Genomic DNA, 8,893 nt, shown 5'->3' on the forward strand with positions numbered 1-8,893 from the left:
TTTCTTTCATGTGTTGACCAGCAACTCACTTGAAATTTCTTCCTCCTTTAATTCAAATCTACATCCTTGCAACTGCTTGCTCCCCTTGGGTCCTGGCTCAGCTCCCAGAAGCCACACTATATAGAATAGGAGGGTTTAGGATTAGCCAGGAGAGCTGATCCCACCCCCAACACACACACTCACTGTGAAAGCAAAAACTCAGAAAAAGATGTATTTCGAGCACGTGTCAAAAGTTTTATTTCAGACTTGGAGGATACAAGACAGCAAAAGGAAAAGCCTTGTTCACAGAAACAGTCTTAGGAAAGGGCCCTTTTAGAAATGCAAAGGGACGTCTACATAAGTGGGTCCTCAAACCCGGAGCTGCTTCAGAATCCCACTCGCAGGGCTCGTTAAAACCCCTGGCGCTGGAAACCGGTTTCCGATGCAGGGAGTCGATGTGAGCCGGGGCGCAGCTCGGCATTCCTGGCTGGTTTCCAGTTGAAGACGCGGCTGCTGGGCCGGGGACCACACTTTGAGAACCAACGGTCGACGCTCTACATAGAGTTGTTTGGGTGCAAGGTTTAACAGCTTCTCCAACTGGGATGGATGCTCCGGGGAATGCAATGGGGGTGAAAGTCTCCTTCTCGCCGCTCCAGACACCTGGAAAGCGTCGTCACGCCAGGCCCCGAGCCAGGGCGGCCCCGGGAACCGCGCGCTGCAGGCCCCGCGCCGCCGAGCTCCCCGGCCCCGCCCCCGCCCGCCTCCCCGGCCCGGGCTCCGATCCGCGCACGCGCAGCAGCGCCTCCGGGAAGGCGCCCCGCAAGTGGGGTGCGCGCGGCCGTGGTCCCCGGGGGCGCCCGGAGAGGCCGTTTCCGCTTCTCGTTTCGCGGACCCTTCGAGTCCCGGTTTTCAAGCGGGCCGGCCTTCACGGGCTGGGTTACCCCGAGAAGGGATTCGCTCGAAATTTGACTGCACGTGGGTAAAAAAGGGGCGTTGCCGAAACCCGGGATCGAACCAGGGACCTTTAGATCTTCAGTCTAACGCTCTCCCAACTGAGCTATTTCGGCGGCCTCCCGCTCGGCCGTGGAACGGGCTATTACTGCGCTCTGCGCCCGCCCCTTCCGTCGCCCGCGGCCGCTCGGAGGGGCCTTCCCGGCGCTCGCAGGCGCGGTTCCGCCCGGGTGCCGCCTCGCTCCTTACGGCCCGGACCGCCCGCCGCGGACGCGCCCTGACTCTCCCCAGCACAGTCCGCATTTCCGGCTTCTGAGTAGCGACCGCGGGCATGGGGGGGGGGGGGGGGGTCCCCGCAGGCTCGGCCTCCAGGCCCTTCCCGCCGACCCGCGCCTGCCGGGCCTGGGAGCGGACGGGCGGGCCGGAGCGTGGGGCCGAACGCAGCCTGCCAGGGACGCTCGCTCCTGGGAACCGCCTCGAACCTACCAGCACTTTGCACCGAGCTGGCCTGGCACAAAGCTCGGCGAGCCCATTAGCGCCCATTTCCCCGGTGCCAGCGCTGCTTCCTGCACCCCCAGACCTGTCCCCGGGGCATCCGCTGCGTGCCCGCCACACACATTCCGCAAAGCCCAAACAGCCTATTGCTCTTTCTATATATATATATATTTTTTTTTTTCCTCTCCGATTAATTTGTGATTCTCTAAAAGCAAGTCACGATTCACCTATTTTAACGCCCTTTTAGCCCGCCCCATAGAGCTTTGCATTTAAGTGGAACTTTCACAGGCAATTTTGAGGGATGCATGGGTGGGTGAATGCATTCGAATGGGAAAGAAAGGGGGGAAAAAAGGGAGGGGTGGGTGAAAGATTGAATATTGGAAGACTTTGCGGTCTCTAAGGTGGAGAGTCGCTTCCTGAGCTCCTCTGTTGTGTCAAATCCAGGTAAGAGTAGAGCTTGAGATTTAAAAGAAGTCATGGCTAAGGAGAGGAAAGAGACCCAAGGAAACTCGGGTGTGGACGTCGATCTGCGGAGGCTTTGTGGGGCTGAGTGTGGAGGAAGGAGCAATTTGGAGCAGCTGCCTTGTGCAGGTCATACATAAAGGGATGAGAAAAGAGGACTTTTACAGGCTTTCGTGTGAGTCTTGAACGTAGCTGTCTTTCACATTGTCCTCAAAGCCCTGCGGGAAAGACTTGAACCCGGCAGACTAGGAAAGTGACAGGTAAGGTTTTTCTTTTTTGTTTTTTTATTTTTTTATTTTTATTTTTTTGACAGGTAAGTTTTTGATGGGATTTGAAGTGGGAGTAGAGGAAAAGAAAAGGCTCAGCGACCGAGAGGAGATGGAAGAAAAAGAATAGGACAGAGAAGAGAAGAGCGCCACCGATGAACTTTACATATTTACAACGTGCTGTGATCAGATCCTTTGGCAAATTACAAAATCGTAGAAACTACATTGTAGTACGGGTCATTTGTTGAGTAAAGGTGGATTTCAGAATGCAAGTGTTGGGATGCATGCATTCAGGGTGAGCTGGGGGGCCACACAAGCTCCGTTTGCCCAGGACAGCCCTGTACGCCTGTTTTCCAGAACACTGAGAACACTGTCACAGTAATATCTCTTTCACTCTTAAAAGTGTCCTGTATCTGTAAAAATAAATGATATGATCACCCAATTTATAAATAGTGAAAAAGTCCCACAGCTTGAGGCTGCATAATGAACACTACTAAGTTTTACCATTAACGTCAACTCAGTACTTTTGTTGCTCTTTTACAAAGGAGATTGAAGGTCTCCAGGATTGAGTTTCGTGGTTCCCAAACTGTGCAGTAAAGCACCCTGAAGTACTGCAGCACAGAGTATTTTACATTTTTGAGGGAAACAGTGATAACTAGACATCTGTGGGACACTGCTCAAACTACTAGGCAGTTCATAGTCTCAGCAATAGATCACTCTACATTGCTTTCAGTGACATCATCACTCTGCAAAGTTAGGTTTTTAGCAGTTCTGATAAAAAGTAATTGTCCATGAAAATAAATGTGTTGCAGGAAATAAAAGCGGTGATGTCCAATCTGCCTCAAGGCTTGTGAAATTGTGGACTATCCAACGGGTGCATACACCCCATTGGTAAGTAATGATGGTTATCTAAAGATAAAATAATAATAAAACTTTCTTTCAATTTATGTAGAATTCTTCCAAACAGTTACAAAGTTTTTGGACACAAATACTTTATAAGTTATTTGGGCCTAAATATTTAATAGAAGGAACTGTTGGTCTGGGAGCATTAGAAAAAATTATGGAGACTTAGAGTATGATGAAAGTTTGAAGACCTCGTAGTGCCTTAGTGTTGATAGCAGAAATGAAAATTATTACTGAATTTGGGAGAAAATGTGGCTTTGTTCAGCAAGATTGCAGAGGCAAGAAGAACCAACAGATATTCTACAGAAACCAAGTGCCAAGGGCTAAAGTGATGTGAAAATTTGTACACGCACATCAGAGTAAAGGACAGATGATAAAGATGTTGGCACTTGGATAAAGGTAAGATCTTGAAGACTCCATGTTGAAAGGAAGCTTTGCATAGGCTGCAGTCCTGTCTTCCAAATTAGCCCTAGGATTTTGGCAATCCAGTCTAATTACCTATGATAACTATGAAAACCAATTATGACAACTAACTGGAAGACCTAAGAATAATACAACTAAAGATAATATGTTGTATTTTGGTATAGCATCTAATAAATTTTTGAGCTAGCTGCTGTCAGTTGATAATTTGTCCTTAGCTTTGCACACACACACACAGCACTTACTTTAGTCAATATTTCTCAAAAGTGTTAAAAACCTGGGAGTGTATCAAAAGAATGTAAGAGCTAGTTTGAAAGAGTTCCTGATGACCATATCTGGGCTAATCAGAACATCAAAATAAATAAGGAAATTCATAGATTATTTACCCTTTGGTTAAATAGAGACCCACTAGTACAATAATAAAGGGGAGAACCAGACTGAGGGTTCTGGTTTACAGGTGAATGACTAGCATGGATTGATAAATGTGGAGGGAATGATAACAACGGACATTATCATTTTTCAAGCATCATAGTAAAGCTTGATTTGGTCAAGAATCCTCAGTGGATGCTAAGTCTGGGGGGAAGTCACATGATGGGCAGGACCACTATGTGGTCTCAAAAATGTCTCTCCATAGATTGCATAATAGTTGCCAAGGGAAAAATAGAAACTATACATACAGTGGAGAAACTAGACAATGCCTTGATCTAGCCATTAAGATTAACATCACCAATGAAGGACATTCAGATATCATGTGCCTCCTAATGTGATTCCCTGGAAAGGACACAATGTCACTTATATAGAGATCGAGCCAGGAATGCACTTCCTGACTTGAATCATGAGGCAACATTAAATAAATCCAAAGCGAAGGTCATTCTAGTAAATGACTGGCCTGTAGTCTTCAAAACTCATGCTCATGAAAAGAAAGACAAGCCAAGGAACCTTTCCAGATGGAGGCAGGAGAAGGAGACATGATAGCAGCATGATAAAGAGCAGTATTTCATCCTAGAATGATTCCCATTTGGGAGGGAAAAATGTTTTAAAGGATCTTAACAGAAAAATCGAAGACACTGGAACATGGGCTATAGATTATATAGAAGTGTTATACCACTGTTAAATTTCCTTGAGCTGACAACAGTCATTAGGTAAGAAAATATCCATGGTTTTAGGGAATACATACTGAACTATTAAAGAATGAAGAGATATCATATCTGCAGTCTATCCTCAAGTGGTTCAGCAAACAAATAATATATGTATAAATACAGAGAAAATATGAAAAAGCATATGGAGAACAATATTAAAAGTTCATGGATTTGGGTAAAAGATATACAAGACTTCTCTATACCACTTTGTAACTATTCTGAACATTGGAAATTCAGAATTAAAAAAAAATTTAATAAAAATTTGGTGCTTTTCTGAAGCCAGATAATTTCAGTTGTCACAGATTAGAATGTTGGAGAATGGAAGAGAATTTAGGGTAGTTTAGTAGGATCCACACATTTTTACATATCAGAAAACTGAGGCCCAGAGGCATTATAAATAATTTAGTTGAGGTTACTATCTTGCTCAGCTTGGGCTGCTGCAAGAAAGCACCATCAATGGGGTACAGAAATTTATTGTCTAACAGTTTGGATGCTGTGAAGTCCAAGATCACAGTGCCAGCCAATTGTCCTCATGAGTGGTCTTGCTGGCTTGCAGATTTCCCTCTCTGTATGCTCACCCGGCCTTTCTTTGCTGCCTGTGCAGACAGAGAGAGACCTCTCTCTTCCTCTTCTTATAAAGCCACCAATCTCATTGGATTAGGACCCCACCGTGTGAGTTTTTTTACTTTAATTACCTCCTAAAAACCCTATTTCTAAATACAGTTACAGTGGCAAAACGGGATTCAACATATGAATTGGGACCAAAGAGACACTTTTCAGTCCAGACTAGTTGCACAATTAATTGGGTGCAGAAATGACTGATATAGAGCATATTCTTTAGCTTGCACCAAGGCTCATAATATTTTTTTAAAAGAAAATTCCTATTTCAATTAAAAGTTGGCATGAGGGATGCCTGGGTGGCTCAGTGGTTGAGTGTCTGCCTTTAGCTCAGGTCGTGATCCCAGGGTCCTGGAATCAAGTCTCGCATTGGGCTCCCCGGAGGGAGCCTGCTTCTCCCTCTGCCTATGTCTCTGCCTCTCTCTGTGTGTCTCATGAATAAACAAATAATATCTTTTTAAAACAGTACATGCATACATACATAAATATAAATTAACATGAGAGTCTAAATCTGAAACTGGAATCTAGGGTTAGGGCTCAGCTTTTTCCTGGTATATGATTATGGGCACGTCTATGCATTTTGAAGTTCCCTGTGTGTAGAAAATAATAATTTTGCTTGAGGGATATAAAGTGATTTCTCCAAATTTGTATATTAAAGTGGTAACTTAGGGAGAAGTTGCAAAGAAAGTTAATAGATTGTAAATATCATCCGTGTACTGAATTGATCCAAAAGAAGTTAGTTTATTTAAAGCCATTAAACCACAAGTCTATAAAGACCTTATTGTTTTTTGTTTTTGTTGAATCACATACATCAGTATAAAGCCTCTGGGTGTACTTACCAGGCCAGAAACAATCAAGTAAATTATACTCAAGAACAACCTACCGAGCTTTTCGTATATTCTGATCCAATCCTCCCACATCCATCAAACAAATGCCTAACTAACCATGTGGATTTTGCACAATGCCCCACAGGCCAGAAAATTTGGATTCCAGGGCTTGAGTTTCAGAGGCTTGGGTGCTTTATAATACTGTTAGCTTAATTGTTTGCCTCTTTCTTGATGAAGTGGGCCAGCCCCCCATTGCATCTCTGCCCTGTCTCCCCACTCCACCTCTAGGCAGTGATTTAAGGGGTAAAGCCTGGTTATTCACCCAAAGAAGTAAGAAAAAGTAAACTTAGCACAGGAGTTTCCTAAATCCCTTGATGATGACAACAGAAACAAGAAATAAATCAGTCTGTTCCTTTGTGCCAGTGAAGATGCCCGAGATGGTGGTGTAAAATGACCAGAGATTCAGGAAAAGAGGCCAGGACTCAGAAGCCCCTGTGCTCTTTGACCCCAATGTGCCCCCACCCTTCCAAGTATCTTGCCTTCTTGACTCTGTACTGCTTTCATCCACGTCTGCAGTCCTGTTGTTTTGCATCCTTACACCCCAACTCTGTGTCCAGCGATTGGCCAATTCCTGACCCACCTGGGTTTTACTCAGGAGCCTTGGCGACAAGTCAGAGGAAGTCTCTACCTTTTCTCCCCATCATCCTTGCACACACAGGCCAGAGTTTTTCTAGAGCATGTTTGTGGATGGGTGGGATGGGCTAAGAGCAAAAGACAGTGGTTTTGGCTGCTTGCTGTGCTCCAGACTTGGGCAGGACTCCCCAGTTTGAGGCAGAAGCCTCATCAGATGTGCTCTCCTCTGTCCTGCAGTTGGGCACTTTTCCAGAGCTCTCCTCAATTAAAGGGCAGAAAGCAGGGTCCTAATGCCATATTTGACCTCTCAGGTATCTACCCCTTTCCCATCATTAGCAATTGGAAAAGTTCCCCAACACATAAGGCTGCATGTGATTTAGAAGGGGCTGCAGCTCCCCTGCATCATTCATTCTGTGTGTTTTCCCATTCATAGTCCAGCGTCCAAATCCTCCTTGATGGGCGGGAAGGGACCCATCACCCCAGACAGAAGCACCCTCTTCACACTGTGCATATTGCTCTCTGAACAATGACTGTCTGAATGATTGGATGAGGAGGTATGACTGATGCTTCTCTGCTTGCCCCATGAGGAATGCAAGAAATCAAAGCGTTGTTCCTTCTCTCCGCAAGAGGTAGCCTCTGACAATCATATTGGTTGCTTACATAATATTTACAAAGTGACCTCAGAGCACCTGAGACAGTGGTCTCTACCCCATGTGTGAGTTGATGAAAGTGGTTAATGATTCCCAGTGTCACAGTTATTTGGTGACAGAGATGAGACACTCAGTCTAAGCTCCCTGGCCAGAGCTGCCACACTGCACCCTGCTTGTCCCATATTAGACCAACTTTATCACAATATGACAGTTCATTTCCATCTACGACCCACATATACTTTGGGGACATTTGCTTTTGGAGCAAATGGTCTTCTTGACCTTACTCAACATTGAATTTTGCCACTTCCACTAACCTGGCTCATTTCCCCAGCAAATGAAGAACCTTTAGGCCAATATTGCTCTGAGGATTTTGAGGCCTAATTGCTTTCAACTCACTTCCTCATAATAAAAATCTGGGTTTCAGAAAAGGACCTGCTAGAAATCATTTATACTTCGCTATAAAGAGACATCCTTCTCCTCATTTTTTTGGTCCTCCTACTGTGCTCTAACGTAATATACATAGCATCACCTAGGAAGCCTTCTTGCCAGAAAAAATGTTTGACCTGAAACTACTCAAGCTTCGAGGTAGAACTAACTTCCAGTTTATATGAAATTCAGAAGTGGAGAAATAAATTAGATAACACCATGAAAATAACTAGATAAATCCAGAGTATGAGACAGTAAGACATCTGGCCCGATGTCTTCAAAGTGTCAACAGTATGCAAACAAAAACATCTCTATATTTAAGAGGCTAAAACAATGTAACCAAAAGTAATGTGTGGATCTTTATTGGATCTTGTTATAGAAAGGAAAAAAGAGAGCTCTAAATAAGAGACTTTGGGGGATGCAGGGGAGGAAAACACTTTTCCCCACTACTCTCCTGGCTTCTCAGCAGGAGCCCTAGTAATGAAACTGACAAAAGACAGATTAATAAAAGAAATGTAAACAGGGATTTACTAACCTGGGCACCGCACCCATTTGTTCATGGGAGTACCCGTTGATGAGTAACTCAAGCATCTCAACAAAAGAACAATAAATCTGTAGACAAGTGACAAGGCAAAGGGAAAAGACCGAGTTCCTAGGGCAGCAAATTGTGGGAAGGTAAATGTACGGGAAACCAATGCAGAAGAAGTTTGTTAGTGAAATTTGTTACATAGATTCTTCTAGTGCCATTTGTGGGCTGGCCAGGCTGTACTGTTGTAATCACTGGTGATTAACTTCTGTCCTTCCCAGTAAGAAGGGAGGGGGGCATCTTTACAAATTTATGTCCGGCTTTTAGGCAAATAGTGGGAAAGCAGAGCTTTTCTCATCTCAGCTTCTTCTCAATTGCCTTAAGCTCAAAATAATCTTTTTTTTTTTTTTTAATTTTTTATTTATTTATGATAGTCACAGAGAGAGAGAGAGAGGCAGAGACACAGGCAGAGGGAGAAGCAGGCTCCATGCACCGGGAGCCTGATGTGGGATTCGATCCCGGGTCTCCAGGATCGCGCCCTGGGCCAAAGGCAGGCGCCAAACCACTGCGCCACCCAGGGATCCCTGTTGATGCCTAA

At 44.8% G+C, this 8,893-nt stretch overlaps 1 protein-coding gene and 1 non-coding gene across 2 annotated transcripts in view; both read right to left on the reverse strand.

Annotated features, from left to right (window-relative positions):
- DCT (dopachrome tautomerase) overlaps nt 1–659 on the reverse strand; it is a 78,695-nt gene extending 78,036 nt beyond the window's left edge. Inside the window, exon 1 of the mRNA XM_026003624.2 lies at nt 640–659. The gene's annotated coding sequence lies outside the window, so the exon portion shown is untranslated. The remainder of the gene's footprint in view (nt 1–639) is intronic.
- Nucleotides 660–973: 314 nt separating this feature from the next.
- TRNAF-GAA (transfer RNA phenylalanine (anticodon GAA)) lies at nt 974–1,046 on the reverse strand. Its single transcript has one exon. It is a non-coding gene; the product is annotated as a tRNA-Phe (tRNA).
- Nucleotides 1,047–8,893: the final 7,847 nt, after the last annotated feature.

This window comes from Vulpes vulpes, chromosome 6, assembly GCF_048418805.1.
Source record: "Vulpes vulpes isolate BD-2025 chromosome 6, VulVul3, whole genome shotgun sequence".
In the NCBI taxonomy this organism is placed as follows: domain Eukaryota; kingdom Metazoa; phylum Chordata; class Mammalia; order Carnivora; family Canidae; genus Vulpes; species Vulpes vulpes.